Below are 14748 nucleotides of genomic sequence, written 5' to 3' on the forward strand. Positions count from 1 at the left end.
ATCAAAATCAAGTACACTTGTGATGAGCACTGGGTGCTGTATGTAAGTGATGAATCACTAAATTCTGCTCCTGAATCTAATATTACACTGTCTGTTAACTGGAATTTAAATAAAAACTTGAAACTCAAAAAAAAAATTCAAGTACAACTATGATTAACCTGTTAACCGAGGATATAACTTTTATCTTGGTATTCTGATTTAATACCAAAATAAGAGCTCTATTTTTGCATATTTATTTTCCATTTAACTATATTTTACTCATGAATTTGCATGACCATAATTTTCTTTTTTCTTTTTTTAAATTCTATTTCATCTGCTTTAATTTTGATTCACTGATTTTTATTTTTATTTTTTTTTAATGATTTTTTATTATATTGTGTTAGTCACCATACAGTACATCCCCGGATTCCGATGTAAAGTTCGATGCTTCATTAGTTGCGTATAACACCCAGTGCACCATGCAATACGTGCCCTCCTTCCTACCCATCACCAGTCTATCCCATTCCCCCACGCCCCTCCCCTCTGAGGCCCTCAGTTTGTTTCTCAGAGTCCATAGTCTCTCATGCTTCATTCCCCCTTCTGATTACCCCCCCTTTCTTTATCCCTTTCTTCCCCTACCGATCATCCTAGTTCTTATGTTCCATAGATGAGAGAAATCATATGATAATTGTCTTTCTCTGCTTGACTTATTTCACTTAGCATTATCTCCTCCAGTGCTGTCCATGTTGCAACAAATGTTGAGAATTCGTTCTTTCTGATAGCTGAATAATATTCCATTGTATATATGGACCACAGCTTCTTAATCCATTCATCTGTTGAAGGGCATCTCGGCTCATTTCACGATTTAGCTATTGTGGACAATGCTGTTATGAACATTGGGGTGCATATGGCTCTTCTATTCACTACGTCTGTATCTTTGGGGTAAACACCCAGTAGTGCAATGGCTGGATCATAGGGTAGCTCAATTTTTAACTTTTTAAGGGACCTCCTCACTGTTTTCCAAAGTGGCTGTACCAACTTGCATTCCCACCAACAGTGTAAGAGGGTTTCCCTTTCTCCACATCCTCTCCAACATTTGTTGTTTCTTGCCTTGTCAATTTTTGCCATTCTAACTGGTGTAAGGTGGTATCTTAGTGTGGTTTTGATTTGAATTTCCCTGATGGCTAATGATTTTGAACATTTTTTCATGTGTCTGTTAGCCATTTGTATGTCTTCATTGGAAAAGTGTCTGTTCATATCTTCTGCCCATTTTTTGATTTGTTTATTTGTTTCTCGTGTATTGAGTTTGAGAAGTTCTTTGTAGATCTTGGATACCAGTCCTTTATCTGTAGTGTCCTTTGCAAATATATTCTCCCATTCCGTGGGCTGCCTCTTAGTTTTTTTGATTGTTTCCTTGGCTATGCAGAAGCTTTTTATCTTGATGAAGTCCCATAAGTTCATTTTTTCTTTTGTTTCTCTTGCCTTTGGAGATGTGTCATGAAAAAGGTTGCTGTGGCCGATGTCATAGAGGTTGCTGCCTATGTTCTCCTCTAGAATTTTGATGGATTCCTGTCTCACATAGAGGTCTTTCATCCATTTGGAGTTTATCTTTGTGTATGGTGTGAGAGAGTGGCATGACCATAATTTTCTTACAGAATTTTCTCAATTTTCATTGAGGAAAATAAGTATTGCTTGACACTGCAGTATGGTTAAGTAACTTTTAATCAAAGGATTTAAAGTTGTCAATATACTGAACTTCTTAAAAATCAATATATTATATTGATATCTAAATACTATATGCATATTTCAAAAGCTTACTGAATTATGCATGTTCCAAAAGCCAACCGAAAATGAAAATATTATTAATGTAAAACTTCTGAATAAATTAAGACTGTGCCCTCTGGTAACCACAAGCCTGATCTTTTTCTACGAGATTGTTTGATTTTGTATTTTATTCCACAAACTCATTTCGATGAGTTTTTGTTTTGATTCAACATATGTATTCCACATATACAGCATTTGTCTTTAACTTATTTAACTTAGCATAACGCTTTCAAAGTCCATGTGTGTTGTCACAAACAGTAGCATTTCCTTGTTTTTGATGGCAGAATAATATTCCATCATGTCTATATACCACAACTTTTTTTATCCATTCATCCATTGATGGACACTTAGGTGGTTTCCATGTCTTGGCTATTGTAAATAATGCTGCTATCGACATGGGATGAAGATATCTTTTTGAGTTAGCATTTTTATTTCCGCTGGATATATTCCCAGAAGTGGAATTGTTGGATCACGTGGTAGTTCCACTTTTAATTTTGTGAGGATCTTCTATACTGTTCTCCACAGTGGCTGTACCAATTTACAACCCACACATAATGCACGAGGCTTCCGTTTTCTCCACATCCGTGCTAACATTTGTTATCGCTTGTCTTTGTGATGATCGCCATTCTAACAGGTATGAGGTGATATCTCACTTTGGTTTAAATCTGCATTTTCCTGATTAGTGGTGTTGAACACTTTTTCATGTATTGTTGGCAACTTACGTGCTGTCTTTGGAGAAATGTCTATTTGGGTCCTTTGCCCGTTTTTTAATTGGGTCATTTGTTTGCTATTCCGTTGTATGAATTAGTTATGTATTTTTGGATATTAACTACTTATCAGATATATAGTTTGAAAATATTTTTTCTCATTCCGTAGATTGTCTTTTCAGCTTGTTGATGATTTCTTTTGCTGTGCGGAAGTTCTTTTATTTGCTATGGTTCCATTTGTTTTATTTTGTTGCTTGTGCTTTAGGTGTCATATCCAAAAAATTATCACCAAGACCCATGTCAAAGAGCTTTATTCATACATTTTCTTCTAGGAGTTTCATGGTTTCAGTTTGTATTAATATTTATTGGTGGTACTGAGTATTATATAATGTTAATTTAAGACAGTGTCAAAGTAAGATATTTATTAAATCTAATGCCCAAAATTAAATGTTTTATTCACTTCCAGTACTTTAGTGCTCATATGCACTCATATATGAGTGACATTTAGGTCACAAAGAACAATAAATCATTCCAAAATCTTGATAATAAATGGTGTTAAGATTCCTAGGCTAAATTTAGCAGAAATCACATTTGTCCTCTGGAAAGTTAAAATACGATGCGTCTGTTTCAAACCTTTCAAAATCTCTTGTTTTCCCTAATTATTCAAATATTACCTATAGTAGTTAGGCAAACTCGTGTGTGTGTGTGTGTGTGTGGTAGAGGTAGGATTTGATTAGACCAAGAGATGCATTAAGAACAGCTCTGTACCATTCTATAATCTTCTAGTTGTTTCAGTGCAGGCAGCACTTACCTGGATGGAGAATACAAAATTAAAATAGAAGGTCTCTACTACTACTTTGTCTTCCATCAGAACAATACCATCAACTCCAAACAAAGGTATCTTCCTTACTTGGCAAATGAGATTGTCCTGGTGGATCATGGAGAGCAAGAGTAAATAAAACGAAGTTCAGTGCTTGGGAATATCGTTGTTTAAGGAATGGATGGAGGAAGAGCCCACAAACAAGATAGGGAGAGATACAAGAGCTGGGACTGAGAAACCTGATTTTTATCAGGGGTCAGCAAACTTTTTTCTGTGAAGGGCTGGAGAGTAAATACTTCATGCTTTGCAGGCCATAATGGTCTCTGCTACAGCTGTTCAACTCTGCCATTGTAGCCCAAACACAGTCATACACAACACGAAAAAGAATAGGCATGGCTGTGGGACTAAAACTTCCCATGCAAAGACAGATGGAAGGTTGAATTTGGCCCCTGGGCTATAGTTCGCTGACCCCTGAGGTAGACCATGAATTTGTCCTGATACTACAGAGAAAATACCAGTTGTCCCTAAATGTCTTTTCTCACTCCCTTCTTCAGTGGTAGAAACCTTCTGATTTTTATTTGGGCACGTAGTTGTCCAGAATGAACATTACATTTCGTAGATCACTCTGAACTTAGGTGTGGCACACTGCTAAGCTCTTGCCAACAGAATGTGAGTAGAAATATTATGAGCAACTATCTGGACTTGTCCTTAAATGGAGAAAAGCACACCCTTATTTGACCCACCTTCCCCCTGCTGACTGCAATGTGGGCATAATGGGTAGAGCTGAAGCATCCTGTTGAATCATGAGCTTGAATTCATAGGCTTCGATTGGGAGAATGACTAGTTACCTCCAGACTTCATTTATATGAGACAGATAAATTTGCTTAAGCCATTTTGATCTGTTTGGGTCACTTGAAGCTGAACCTAAGCCGGAGTAAGTCAGGAACGATTAACATACTGGATCCTATCTCATTATACTTAACATCATGCATTATAAACACAGAGGGTAAATAGTCGCCCCAGTCCAAAGTTTAGCACGTGTAAAGTAGGCATAGAGGGAAGTGTAAGAGGACAAAGGAAATAAAGAGGATATTTTTGTATGTGTTTATGCTGTTACAAATCAGAAAAGTTTTCTTACGTTGTGTTCTTCAAAATTTTTAACCACCGTGCTTTTTTGCTTCTCCATTCATTTTCTATTTTGATCTTGGCTGACCTTTTTCTTGTCTGGCTTCCTCTTTCTCTTGTGTATAAGACATACAGAACCAGATTCTATTCTATAGGCATTCCTTACAGAATGTTTTCCTGTTAAGGTTTTCCATAGAATATTTCTTGGCTTTTAATACCTAAACTTCATAGAATGGATTTATTTCTCAATTCAGTGTTTTACATTCTGACTGCAATTTTTATAGGAAATTTACGGTTAGGTCACCAGAACTGAATACAATATTTCTAAGAACTTTTCGACTTACATTGCAGACAGTTTGCATGTCAGAGTTCCATATCGAAATCTTTAAAACTACACCAGGTGTCAACAAACGGGATGGGAGTCACAAAAATTGTCCAAAGAGAGGCCGTGGCACAGCATACACAGCAGCTATTGGGGATGTACTGTATGGTGACTAACATAATGTAATAAAAAAACATTAAGATAAAAAAAAATTAAAACCTGGAAGAAAAACCAAAAAAACAAACAAACAAAAAAACCCATATTGTTTGATCAGGAGGTCCTGTTCTTAAGATTTTTTTTTTATGAGGGAGAGAGAGGAAGGGAGAGAGCACAAGCATTGGGGAAAGGCAGAGGGAGAAGGAGAAGCAGACTCCCCACTGAGCAGGGAGTCCAACACAGGGCTTAATCCCAGGACCCTGAGATCATGACCTGAGCCGAAGGCAGGTGCTTAACCGACTGAGCCACCCAGGCGCCCCAGGAAGTCCCGCCGTAAGCATTTTACATACTACATGATAACAGTTATATGTTTTACCAATTTTAATTACTTTAAAGGAAGCTGGTTAGAAGTTTGGGGTTTATATAAAATACATTATATTGTTTTCCATTTAAAATGATGGAACATTACCTTCTGATTAGTGTTTTCAGGCAAAATGATTTTTAAGAATGGATAACTGGTATCAAGTAAGAGAGGTGTATACTTGAAGCCTTTCCATAATCATAATGCTCCCTTGAATTGTGACTTAAATTAGAGTCTGATCAGTGTTAGATCTCGTCCTCCCTCCAATTGCAAACTCACGTTATTTCAGTGTTGTGTGATGTAAATTCTAGTTAATCTGTCTTCCTACTGTTGATCTAGTATTCACCTGAAATTATCCTTTGTGTGCATAATGTCCATAAAATCAGTTGAAATGTGGCAAATTCAGTCAAGCTTTAGTGTGTTGGTAGTTCTCTGCTAAATACCTGGTTGACTTTATTGCAGTTCCCTGAAACGGGTGTGGTTACAGGCGAAATCACATGAACATAAAACACTGACCATGTTGCCAGTCGAGCCCATCTCTAACCGGAGATGGGAATGGTATATTGCAACCAATAACTGTCTTCTTGTGACCAAGACAGAAGCAAAAGAGATAGCTAATCTGTCTACTCACTAAGCATGTGAAGCCTCACAGTATTTCTAGAAAAAATTCCTATTTGCCTGAACTACTTGAGACAATGCTGGAGATGGACTGCAGATCTCAGCTCCGAATGAAGAATAAAATGAGAAAAAGAATCTTCCTATTCAATTCTCAGTTCTTTGTGCTGGGTATCAGATATATAATAAACTCTACTCTCCTAGGGAGAAAATGGCCCTCAAAGTACTATTTTGATTTAGCTTACAAAACGTCTTTTACTTTGAGATCCTTCACACTAGAGTCAAATACAAAATAAAAATTCCGGCATCTTAGGTAACTTTGAAGGCAAAAAAGACAATGCTGGTCCTTAAAGATATTTCACCTAGATGCAATAGCACAGAATCAACAAATTAGTGTTTAAAGAGGACCCTGTCCCACTTTTACGAATGAGACCCAAGTTATCAATTTTTGGTGTAGAGACTCCTTGGATCACTAGTTCTAGAACTACTTGAAAGCTGTTTCCTTAAAAAAAAAAAAATTCTCAAGCCTGGCTCAGTGTATAGGCCACTCTAAAACATACAAATTAAATCATCAGAGAAATTGTTATCTGAGAGTCAGGAAACAATTTCAAACTCCCATAGGACAGCACAGTGCACTTATTGTCAATTTTAATGATATTCTCATTTTCCCAGGTGAGAATAACAGAATTTCATTTTTTCCCCCTAATTCACTCAGCTTTGTTCTGGGATGTAAATTATACGTAACACAACTCCCAAACATACCCGTGGACATTGAACACTAAGTCCATTCTGTGAGTTATTTTTAAAACTTGGTGTTTTTGCACTTAACTATCTTTTTTTTTTTTTAAGATTTTATTTATTTATTCGACAGAGATAGAGACAGCCAGCGAGAGAGGGAACACAAGCAGGGGGAGTGGGAGAGGAAGAAGCAGGCTCATAGCGGAGGAGCCTGATGTGGGGCTCGATCCCAGAACGCCGGGATCACGCCCTGAGCCCAAGGCAGACGCTTAACCGCTGTGCCACCCAGGCGCCCCCTGCACTTAACTATCTTTTTAAAAGATAAATTTCCAAAACCAAGATGCTTTTCTGAAATAAAAATTTCAGGCTGGTACAAGACAACTTTAGGGCCATCTCCGGTCATCGTGTGGCAAGACCGTTTTTGTCTCCTACAGCGTCAGTAGTAGCTCAAAGGCAAATGCTACCTCAGCATTAAGCTCTCCACTCCAGATGTCATCACAAAGTAGTGTTTAGCACGGTGACCAGTGTTTAGAAACCATTTTCTTCCCAGTGAGTAGCATAAAGAGACTTTTATAGAAGAGTCACATTGCGGAATTCTTGGAACAGGAAAAAGGGACCCCTAGCTAAGGCACTGAAAGTGCACTAGTTATATGAAGAACTGTAAACTGTACCCACAGGCTCCCCCCATTAGAGTCTGTATCATAGAGGTGCACAGGGGCGTTGTGGTTGAGGCCGGAGTTTGCAGTCCAGGTGAAGTGGGAACGTGACCCTTTCTGCAGCTTTTAGTCTTGGCTACCAGTGTCCGATGCCTGACGTGGTACTGTGGAAGTAACGGAATTTAATTTCTGAAAGATATTATTTGTTATTAGACTGTGGAGCTAGAGCAGTTCTTTTCTTCTGATGATACTTAAGCTTTCCCCAGGGAGTAGAAAAATATCCATGAAGATTTACATATACTTTTATTTCTATTCCTGTTCCTTTGAGAAGCCAGTAGTGTCCAAGGAGATCTTTAGTAGAAGGCTGGAGCATTGTTTAAAATCTTACTGGAGAAACCATTGCTATTAGGCGGGTATAGATTATCTACAGAATATCACGTTTTACCTTTATGAGAGCTTTTCGTCAGACACTTTCATTTACGTTTTCTTAGGTCTAAAAAAAAAAAATCACAGGCCAGACCATTCAATACTTTGGTCTGATTGGTGAACATCCTGGGCGTAAACAACCAGTTGATTGGCTGTGTACTCCCTCTCCATTGTTAACAAACACATGGATTGTGGCCTGCAGTACATTTTGAACTAGTTCGTATATATGTATATAGTGGTGTGTGTGTGTGTGTGTGTGTGTGTGTGTGTGTATACACACAATATATGTATTGTTTTTTTTTTTTTTCTATACAGATACCCAGTGGATCCAGCACTATTTATGGAAAAGCCTGCCCTTTCCCCATTGAATTACCTTGTTCACTTTATAAAAATACTTGAATATACATGGCTGGTTCTAGTTCTGTGAACTCTATTCTGTTTCAGTGAGTTCCTCCATCTCTCTGTATACCATTACGATGTTGTCTTCATTACTGCAACTTGCTATTAAGTCTTGAAGTGGTATAAGTCTTCCGACTCCATTCTTTTTCAAGATACTTTGGTTATTTTAGATGCATTTCTTTCTCTTATCAATTTTTTGAACCAACTTGTCAATTTCTATCAATACTCTGGGTATTTTTTTGGGGGGGGGTGTTGAATCTGTAGATCAACTTGGGAAAAATTGACCCCTGATTAGTTTGAGTTTCCCAGGGCATATATTGTACCTTTCTGTTTTTTAAAACGTCTTCTTTCCATCTAGTATCAGTTTGAAGGACTTATTTAAGTTCTGTATAGTGCAGGTGTATTGATAGTAAATTTTCAGTTATTGCTTATCGGAATGTCTTTAGTCTCAAACATTTTTGAATAGCGTTTTTTTGCCATGTGTACAATTATGGATTAATGCTTTTTACTTTTAGTATTTAACTACATCCTTTCCTTTTCTTCTGATAACCCTTATTACTGATGATGAATGAGCCATCATTTATATTTTTGTTCTCAGTCTGCAGTGACACATGTTCTCCTGCTTAATATTTTGTGTACAGTTCATCAAGTATTTCCTTGCTGTTGCTTTTCTTCAGATCTGACAAATTCAACGGCTTTGTCTTCAAGCTACTGACTGCCGTCACTAATGTACTTTTAAAACTCAATCATCTTTTTAATGTTTCTTATATTGAACTTTTCAGTTTTAGAATCTATATCTAGAAGTTTGAGTTGTCTCCGTTTTTCTGCCAAGCATCCCGGAACTCGTCAAGTGTTAAGATCATGTTCTCTATTATGGTCTTGGATATATTTATAAGAGTTACTGTAAAATCTTTGTAAATTCCAACATCTGTATCATCTTGGTGATTACATCTATTGCTTTTGCTTTGGTTATTGGTCACATTTTTCTACTTTTTCACATCTTGTAATTTTTTAAATATTTTATTTATTTGAGAGAAGGACAGCAAGAGAGAGAGCGTGTGCACGAGCACAAGCAAGGGGGACAGGCAAAGGGAAAGGGAGAGCCAGGCTCTGCACTGAGCAAGGGAGCCTGACGCAGGGTAGGGCTTGATCCCAGTACCCTGAGAGCATGACTCGTGCCAGGTGAAGACGCTTAACCAACTGAGCCACTCCTGTAATTTTTCATATATCCTGGACAATGTAAATAATACGTTTAAATCTAAATTATGTTATCTTCCTTTACTGTTTTTTTTTTTCCTTGCTGGCTGGAAGTGAATTTGTTGTAATCACCTCCCGAACCTGTTGGAGTTTATTGTTAAGCATGTAGGATGACAGTAGAAAAGTCTTTGCTCTAGAGTGTGTTCCTTAATCCTAAATCCTGTACTTCCTGGCATTTCAGCTGAATGTGTGTGGTGGTAGAGATACTTCCATTCTGAAAGGCCAGAACACTGTATCCTGGCATCGTGTGACTTTTAGTGTCTCAGTTCCACTCTCAACCCAAGAGCAACTGAACTCTTCTCAGCCTCAGTAAGTCTTGCCCTGCGCGTGTGCCACCCAGTCCTCAGCCAGTGATCTGTGGGGAACCCACCCCGTCCCACATACACACACACAGACTCCTAGGCCCCACCCTTGTGCAGCCGCTTCTCTCTAGTGGGAGTGTCTTGATTTGCTTAGGCTCAGCGTCCGTGTGCTGTGGCTGGGAAATAGTCAGCAGCTGGGGAGCCTGGGTGAACAAAGATCTCACTTCCTGTTTCCCTCTCTCAAATACTGTATTCTTTGCTGCCTTATGGCCTAATGCCTAAAAGCAGTCATTGTGTATATTTTGTCTAGTTCTAGAATTCCTCAGAGAAACCAAATATGGTAGCAGTTAACCTACTATGACCCGGAGAAGTCCAGTCAGGGATTTTTAACTAGCTGGTGGCAGGCTTCAGTGCTTGCAAAGGATTTTGATTAGGGACTCTTGTGCTCTATGGGATGTACTCAACTTATTATTTCCCAATTGAGATAAGTCATTATGCTAAATTAAAACCCCAAACCCTCTGCAAGCTGCTTGCATAATGCATTGAGTAAGCCTGCTCAACAATGTTAATTTCCCTGATACCACACCCCCCTCATATATTGACATTACCCCCTACCTGGAACCTCAAGCCAGGAATTGTTTTGATATATTTTTCTCCCTCCATCTATTGTGAGGTCCTGTATAGTCTACCTTCCAAATCTTAGTCTGCACTAACTTTGCCTTAGGGCCCAAATCACCTCTCACCTGGACAATTTCAAAGCCTCCTATATGGTCTCCTTGATCGCATTCTCTCAACTTCCCCATACTATATTCTTTGTATAGTACTCAAAGTAGTCTTTATTATACCCTAGTTTACAACCTTGCAATGGTTCCTTAGTGACCTTAGAATAAATTTAATATGCTTTATCTTGGCTTACAAAGCTCTGTAAGCCATTGGCTTACAAATTGCGAAACTTTCTCTTCTCATGTTCTGTTGCTCTTGGCTCTTTAAAAATTACTACAGCACAGTTCTAATATTTGTCTCAGAACTCTCTTCTGGTGACTCAGCCAGAAGCACACTGTTATGGTTTCTTTTACTTTTTCTCCTGAAAAATAGGAAACTTCCAGAAAAGTTTTAAGGCTGGTATAAAGAACTCTTGTAGATCAGTTGCCCAGAGATCTCATTCAACTTTTATCTTCTGTCCCAGTGATATCCTTTATGGCAAAAGGCAAGGTCATGAGTTGCACTGAGTTAGGTCTTTTTAGTTTCTTTTAACCTAGAAGAGCTTATTGCTCAATCTTTCCTTGAATACAATCGCCTTGGTATTTGTAAAGAGTATAGGCTACTCATTTTGTAATATGCCCTTCAAGTTCCATTTACTCAATGTTTCGTGATCCTTAGGTCTATGTTATGCATTTTGGCCAGGGCCTGTCATAAACTGTATTTCTTCTTATTGCAAAGAAGGGGCAGATATCTATTTGTCTTATTACTTGTTGTGTTACCTTTTATCACTTGATGAGTCAAATGATTAAGATGTTGCCTGCAGGTTTTTCCACCATAGAGTAACTTAAGTATTTTATGGGTAGATACTTTCAGACTATAGAAAATCCTACTCTTCAACTTTTACCCAATAATTTCAACATTTATTGTCATCTTATGCCTGAATTATTACTATAATTGTTGCCAGGTGTTGATTCTGTAATCCCATTATTTCTTCTACATTTTCTAATTGTTGACATTGTACTCTAAGAAAGAGATTCTTTCCTGGTCTCCATTTCTGTATTCATTTATATTTTTTATTTTAGTGTGGACTCATGGATTCCATAGGTTATAATAGATTATTAACATTATCTATTTCTAAATCCTATATTTAGCCAGTATCTCCTTAAGCTGGCTTTGACATGTTTTTTTGAAATGTTCATACCTCCAGTGGCAAGCTGTAGGAGACTACCCAAGAGCTACCCCCCTGGATTTTACATCTAATTAGTCATAACCCCCCAGTGGTACCAACTCATGCTGCTTTGTACTAGCTGAGAGATTCCCTTCCCAACGTGTATTCTACCACTTGAGAGTACATATGTAGTCATTTCTCACACTCCTTGGGGCTATAACCATGTTCAAATGCACCTTTACTGCATCTGGAAAACTTTTCCTTCCATTTTCCCCAAGGCTCAATTATATTCATCTTTCCCCTGAAATTCTCCCAAAGAGGCATTCATCGAACCCTATGTTGACCTCATATTCCTATTAGTACCCTCACTTACTTTATATGGCCTCAACACAAATAGTAATAGTTGTTTATGTGCTCATTTGCTTATTTTCTACTACCCTCACTATACTAGATGTTCCGTGATGTTAGTTCCTGGCTTGGCTGTATTCATTTCCACATCTCTAGCAACTAACATAGTACATAAACACATAGTAGGCTTTCAACAAACATCTGTTAAATAAATAATAATTATGATTTGAGGAAAATAACTCTCAATAGTTCCTGTACCTGGCAAGTTCATTTATTTTTTTTTGTAGTAGGTTCCCATTTATCCTTGGTAACTACTCTCCGATGCATGATCTAGTAAAAAAATTCCATTAAATATTATTTGACATAGCTTGCGTGTCCTTTCTTTAAATTTTTAAAAAGATTTTATTTATTTACTTGACAGCCAGCGAGAGAGGGAACACAGGCAGGAGGAGAGGGAGAGGAAGAAGCAGGCTCCCAGCAGAGGAGCCCAATGCGGGGCTGGATCCCAGGACTCTGGGATCACGCCTTGAGTCAACGGCAGACGCTTCACGACTGTGCCACCCAGGCGCCCCTACCTTGTGTGTCCTTAAGCAGCTGCCACTCTTCTAGGTTTAGAGCCTCTGTAAGACTAAGAACCACAATGTGTCCATTTCAAGACAACATATTCAAAAACTTATACTTTGGTTTGTATAGCTGTATTAGTTTTCTAGGGCTGCCATATGAAAAAAATCACAAACTGGTGGTTAAACAAGAAACGTCTCACCATTCTGGAGGCTGGAGATCCAAGAATTAGGGTGGTAGCAGGTTTAGTTTCTCCTGAGGCCCCTCTTTGAACCCTAGATGGCAGCCTTCTTGTTGCAGCCTCACGTGCCCTTCTCTGTGTAGGTGTGTCCATGCTGTCCCTTCTTACGATCAATCCAGTTATACGGGATTGCCACCCCACTCTTCAGACCTCATTTAACCTTAATCATCTCTGTAAAGGCCCTATCTCCAAACGCAGTCATATCGGGGATGAGAGCATTAGCGTATGAATTTTGGGGGACACCATTAAATCCAAACAGTGGCTGCCTTCTGTTCTGTTTTGGATACCATGCCTATACAGAAAATAACACTGATTTTTTTTTCCTCAGTTTTTTGGTCAGATAAACACACGAACTCTAAGTTCAGGTGGAGCTAAGAACATTTAAACTTGATTTAGTATTTTGCAACTGATGCTTTCTTCTTCTTGTTGATAAATGCAAGAAGAGACTTCCACTACCACTTTCTCAAGAATTCTTTCAGGCTTTTTCAAATATAGTTATGTAAGCCCCCACCCCCCATTTTGCTTATTCATTAAACATTTGGCCAAAGTTCACAGGTGATGTTAGCTAGTATTAGTATTTTCCCTAAACTGGTCAGATTATTTTTAATAAATTACTAAATCAATTGACTCAGCTATTTATTTGAGTGACCTACATTGAGAAAGTACATAGCTAGACATTGAGTCCTTGTAAGATATTTTGAAAGGTAATATTCAAGTGACTACTGTGTACGAGGTTTCCTTTTAGGTTGATGAAATGTTCTAAACTTAGATTTTCATAATGGTTGTACAACTTAGTGTTTTAAATACTGATTTATGTACTTTGAAAGGTGAATTTTATGGTGTGATTTATATCTCAGTATATCTTAAAAGGAAATTTATAAACTGTTATTAATGGATTTGTTATAAATTATAGTCCAATTCAGATATTTACGTAGTATACTGAATTCAGATTAGAATGATCTCTCATGGAAGTGTTTTCCCATTACTTTAGATCTTAAGTTTCTCATTTATTTTCTATCCAGTTCTCACCACTTTGTGAAAAGCATCTAATAATGTTTTAAATTTTTGTCCACTTACTTTAATGGAGAAAATTAAAATGCAGATCAGTAGAACACTAATCACACTGAAATTTGGAACATTAGCCATAAGTAATTGAAAACCCAGAGGAAAAGAAAGGCTAACATATGAGGGACTCTTCAGTCTATTGAAACTAAGAAAACGGGGTTTTTTGGCTTAAAAGACGAGGACCAAATCCCTGAAGTTCACGCATGACCTCTAAAAGCCTCTTTTTCTGTCAGCCACCTCCATGTCAGAAAATATGCTATGAAAACAAAGTGACTTGCATATGCCGGCAAGTGTAGTTTCTACTCCTACCGTTGATCTATTAGAGATCGTGAATGATTTGCAGTTGCCCACCGTTCGTGTTTATAATTCAGTGTGTGGGTCTTGATCAGGCTTCCCTAGGACAAAAATAATGCTTTTAATTCAAGGTGAAATTAAGCGCTAAAATGCAGAAAAATGAGTTTCTGGTCAGTTTTATAGAACATCTCTCATCACTTTAATTGCTTTGTCCTGGCCAAGCAAAACATGTTCTGTCATAAGTATCGCACTTTAATATCAAGCTGTCTTTAAAATTTTTAGTTACAAATGATCTTTGCAAAAGCACTTGAAATAAAACTAATAGCATTTAATGTTTACCACTTGTCAAAGTTGCCTAAATGGCTGCTTCTAGTAATAGGGGAAAACCTCAAATCTGGAACTTCTACAGCTCTGCCTTTCTGTAGAGCGAAGGAGTAAATTCTGCTAATGCCAACTCTCCAAATCCAGTAAGTTGAAGGTTTTGTGTGTGTGTGTGTTCAATGATTTCCTCGGTAACCTATTTATTCCAGAATATCTACATTTCTTCCCCTTGCTTCATGTAAACACGGCCTATGATTTCCCATCCAAGAAAGGTTTGGCTATTTTGAATGACCTTTTTTCACAAACTTGAATTGTAGTCCATTCCTCTTTGTTTTCTCTCTGAATGATACATAAGCTTGGG

The sequence above is a fragment of the Ursus maritimus genome (genome assembly GCF_017311325.1).
Source record: "Ursus maritimus isolate PB19 chromosome X unlocalized genomic scaffold, ASM1731132v1 scaffold_X1, whole genome shotgun sequence".
NCBI lineage: Eukaryota > Metazoa > Chordata > Mammalia > Carnivora > Ursidae > Ursus > Ursus maritimus.